Genomic DNA, 5,434 nt, shown 5'->3' with positions numbered 1-5,434 from the left:
CTCTCTGGTGGCCCTGGAGGACCGTGACTCTATGGTCGCTCAGCGAGGCGCTTCAAGGACCGCTCGAAAAAACACATGGACGCCAACTGCTGGAGCCCGCGGCCCGGCACCGCCCCGCGCGCTGCAGCGATCTCGTGGGGGCAAGGGGAGACAACGCGGGCAACAGCCGGTGGCAAAGGGGATCGGGGCGGACACACGTGCCCTCCATCCCGGAGCGGCCTGGTCAGCCGTCTTTGCGTGCGTGCACGCGAGACGCGACGTGACGGCGACGCTACTGCGCGGCGGTAACGTGCTACAGCGCAGCAGCTCCGCGCTGCAGGAGCAGCCGAAGAGAACCGTGTGGCGACGGGACTGCGCAGTAACGCCGGTTACCGCTGTCATTTGCAAGTACTAAAGGACGGCGCAGTAACAGCGGTGCACTCGGCCACTTGTGTAGATGCAGCCACACACAAGGCAGTCGTGGAAGACGAAGCGTCCTCAGCTGCAAGGGATGATGCCTGGATGCATCATTGGGTGATGCATGGGGGCCGATTATGATTATGACTAGCCCAGGATCTGGTCCCGAAGGAGTCGCTTGTGGTTCAGTGGTTTGTCTACACCTGGGTTCGATTCCCAGACACTTCTACAACTACTGCCATGGAAGCACCAAATATGTGGACTCAGTCTGGTCTTTGGATTCTGTCTCAGCGGCCTAAAGGGAGGGTGGTAGGTCTGGGCAGCCTGCACTGCTCCAAAAATTCCTGTCCAAGCATATGCATTCAAGGTCTGGGTGGCTCTCATGCATACACCATGATCCAGGAGGATCGACAGTACCCACCATCTGGTCCAGAGACTGCCCCAGCACTATGGGCTGGAGGGGCCCTGCTGGTCTTGGTTGCACAGACCCCTCCCCTCCCCGCCCCATTCTTCCTTCCACGTGGGCACTTCCTGGAGCTGTCCTATCCCAGCCCATTTCTCACAGCCTTGTACATCGGACATTACAGATAGCATGTCTATTGCCAATCAAGATCTTACAAATAACAGGTACACACCTTACCAGGAGAGGTATAATTGGCAATATCTACATTGGTGGTAGATATATGATTTGTAATATAGACTTATACACATGATAAAACTGTGACAACTACATATACATCATGTATTATAAAAAATATATCACTTGCAGGTGCTTCAGACATTGATTTGTTACAAAGGACTGGTCACAGTTGTTGTACATCTATATAAACAGGTCTCACTTGATGCCAGCCTAGCCAGGACCCTTCCCTGTAGGGATGACCATTGCCATCCATGCACATTCTAATAAGGCTCATGGATCACTATATACAGATGATCTGTCCCAGAGTGCACATTACTCATCCTTGCAGAGCAGCACAGTCCATTTGGCCCAGCCAGCCTCATTGTCCCCCTATATTTCCTCCACACCTGCATCATTTTATTTATTCTCAGCTGCTTCACTCCAGAGCTGGCTGCATTTTGGAACAAGAGAAGCCCTCCCCATACAGTCTTATGTTCACACACACTCCCACCACTGCACTTGAGAGTTGGATACATCTTAGCCAACTCTCGTTGGGTATTGCACTCATGGATTGTAATGATATTGGGTATTGCAATTCTATTGCAATCTCATCCCTGTTTGACATTATAGGCAGCCAATCCTCAGTTGCCCCATCCCCGAGCTGGCAGCATCTTGGTGCTGGGTGAGCCCTCCCCCTGCAAAATCACTGTGTGGCTTTTCCCAGTGCATCCTATTCTAGAGGAGGCCGCATCTCAGCACGTGGCAAAACCTCCCTGGTCTGTGTTATATGTAGCCCCTCCCCAGCTGCCCTGCCTCTGAGCTGGCTGTGTCCAGGGTTGGGATCTGGTCCTCTGAACCCTGGGTCATTGGGCTATGCAGAGTGTGTCCAGGAGGGGACTGAGAGCTGGTCACTGGAAGAAGGTCCTCACTGGAGAAGCTTCTAGCTCCTCCTGCTTTAGCTTTTTCCTTTTTTTCATCTCAAGTCATCCTGAATGACACCAGGGTCCAACTGACAGTCCAACTGACTCCAGGGTGTTTGGGTTGGCCCAACCAACTCCATGGTGGTTGAGTCTGCCTGACTGACTGATTTTGGTGTGATCAGGTTGGTCCAACTGACTCTGGGATTGTCAGGTCAGACCCAACCATTCTGGAGTCTGACTGAGCCCAGAGTAGTGGGGTCAGTCAACCTCAGATTGATCAGCTGGTTTTGGCTATTTCAACATCTGAGCCTTCATCCCTGTTGCCCATCCTACCTTTGCCCCCAGCATTCACATCAGCATCAGCACTGAGCACAGAGGTAAAACACCTACTTAGCTCTTGGGTTTTCCCTAGATCATCTTTCACCTCTATCCCATCCTCGCTGCATTGTGGTCCCGTTTCTCCTGTTGCTTGTATGACTGAAGGGTCTTTAGCTCTTTGCTGTCATTTCCTTTGTAACATTTGTCTTAGCTTGATTCGTGTCAGCTCTTACTGTGCAACACACCTCTCCATTACCAGGATACACCTTTCTTTGCTGATGAGCCCCTCTGTAGGCTCTGCTTACTCCTAGCAGGGCTATTTTATCCACTGAGGTCTGGAGCTATTTGCTTCAGTGATGAATATGAAGCTCCAATTCAGCTTGCACCTACTAAGAGTTACCATGAAAGCAACAATTTGGAACTTTAGCATTATCCCAGTTTTGCCCAAGGCCACTGGTGTTAAGATGGGGCACGTCCTGATCAGTGCTTTTGAGAACCACCAGGCAAAGAAAAAGCTTCAGCACTTGGGTGCCTTGTCTTTTCATAGGAAAAATGTAACTGTGTACAGTCAGCTACAATCCCACTGGATAAACAGTTAGTCTTGTACTGAAATATAGTAGATATTGTTCATTGTTAAGATTGGGGTTTAATAATGCATCACAAATCACTAGCTGCAGTATGTTCCTGAATGTAACCATTATCATCTATCAAGGTACATGACAATAAATTTTAGTTTTCTAATATCCATAGCACCACTTGGTCATTGCTCCAAGGTTAAGAAACTGAAAGTCTTTACAACACCCTCATTTTCTGCCAGAAGGAAAAATGTCTAGCTGAAAAATGTCTTCTTTGACTAAGCAGCCCCTGTCCCAAATTTGGAAAGACCCTGGGGGTGGGCAGGAAGGAAACAACCAACCTCTCCCTTTCTTCCTTCACATACTATCCAGATTAGGTAAAAGAAAACCTCTAATATACTCCCATCTCTTTTAGAACACCATGCACTACCATGACAAAGCTGAAAAGCTTAAAAAAGGGTTTGTTTATGCTACTTAATATACCCTTGTAAGCCAATAACCTTATGGTATTACACAAATATTTATGGAATGTAGGCAATTTATAACTGACAGACCAATGGGTCACAGCTATATTTCTCTAGAAGTTCCCTGCAAATGCACCACCCACAGAAGTGCCACAATTTTTTACCACACTGTTCTCAGGTTAGAGGAGACAGGACCAGTACTATAGACAACATGTCTTAGTATTAGACCTGAGGTGAAGAGGAGGGCAACTATTCCCAGGAAATATTTGGTACCTTGGTAAATTATTGCTCTAGCAAATAATATTTCAGCAAGGTTAAATGTCAATTTTTAAGCAAAACCAAGATAGTATTCAAATCAATGCTACACTTTAACTGCAGACAGTTTCTTCATGATAAAGGAAGGAACTATCAACCTTTCTACAGAAAGAAAGGTCTAATCCATTGAGATTATATAGGGGGCTGAATAAATTCATGGATGATAGATCTATTAATGAACAGAATGGTCAGAGATGTTTTCTCTAGCATTCCTCAGTAAATGGTGTATGCTGGGGAGGCTATTGAAAAGGGGGTAGGTCATTCCAGAGAGATCCAGTTTAATGTTCTCCCTCTATGGTATCCACTTCTGTCACTGTCAGAGATGGGATACTGGGCTAGGTGGAGCATTGGTCTGACCAAGTATGTCACTTCTTATATTCTAACCCCACTTGATACCTCCTTCCAACTAGACATTGAGCCATTGAGGACTAATCACTGAGTATAATGATCCAACCAGTTATGTATCCACCTTATAGTATTTTTATCTAGTCTGTATTTCCTTAGCTTGTTAATGAGAATGTTGTGGGAGAATGTCAAAAGCCTTGCTAAAGTCATGGCAAATCACTTCCAGTGCTCTCCCCCGTACACAGAACCTGCCGGTCACCTTATCGTAGAAGGAAATAAAGTTGATTAGGCATGACCTTTAGTGAATCTATGCTGGCTCTCCCTGGTGATGTTCTCCTCTAGGTGCTTCTCAGTAGACAGTTTTCAATAAAGGATGGTTTTGAAAGAGGCCAAATCATCAGAGCTGTGTTCATCAGCCTAGCAGCTGCCTATTATACAGTTAATCACCAATAACTCCTCCACAAGACCCTGGAAATGACAAAAGATCTACATCTGACAGAGCTGGTATGAACCCTGGATGAAAACAGACTTTTTTTGTTAAACTGGATGGGAAGTGAAGCAGACAGAGGTGAAGCAGATGGAGATTAATGGCCACTCCCAAGGAAGCATACTTGTACCACTGTTATTAGAGGTGCACTGATACATCAGCCCAAAATCAGATTGGCACTGATATAAAGAAAATTGAGTGTATCAGAAATCGGCCTGATGTGGCCAATAATTTGGCAGATAAATGCCCATCCATGCATGCAGCCACTGCGCAGCACATAGGTGGCGAGGAGCACAACCCAGCAGTGTGGAGAGCTGTGTGCAGCTGGTAAGTCTGTTGTGGTGGACAGGGAGGGGAGAGGGAAGGGGTGTGATGGGGGTAGATCAAGGCCCCCACGGTGAGGGAGGGAGGGAGGGAGGGAGGCTGGGGCTGGTGCTGCCCAGCTGGGGCACAGCAGGGTGTAGGATGGAGCCACGGCTTGTCTGGGGGGCTCAGGGAGGGGGTGTAGCTCCCGCCACTGGAAGCACCCCAAGAGGGCATGGGGGGGAGAATGTGTGCCCCTGGATCTGTGGGATGGGCTGCTGCTGCAGGCTGGGGCCAGAGATATGCCAGGATCTTCCCAGCGCGTTGTGGGGGGAAGCAGGCTGCGCTTGGGGTGGGCGGTGGCAGCGCTGGAAGGGCGAACTATGGCGGGGGGAATTTTGGGGTGACTGCAGCTCTCCAGTAGCCCCCCTCTGAGTGCCGCTGCCACCCACCCTGAGTGTTTTCCAGCCCAGCCCCTGCCGGGCCCCAGCCCCAGCCTGCAGCAGCAGCCCCCCCGCCTGTGCCCCATGCAGATCTGAGGGGCACATGCCCCCCCTGTGCTCTCCCAGGGTGTGTGCAGTGGTGAGAGCCTTCCCACCCTCCCTGCACCCACCGGATGAGGGCCTGGGCTCCAAGCATCCCATGACCCACCCGTCCCAGGACCCCATTCACCCCAGCCCCAACTGCACTCC

The sequence above is a fragment of the Alligator sinensis genome, unplaced genomic scaffold, assembly GCF_000455745.1.
Source record: "Alligator sinensis unplaced genomic scaffold, ASM45574v1 scaffold264_1, whole genome shotgun sequence".
NCBI lineage: Eukaryota > Metazoa > Chordata > Crocodylia > Alligatoridae > Alligator > Alligator sinensis.
Note: the sequence above shows the minus strand (reverse complement) of the source record.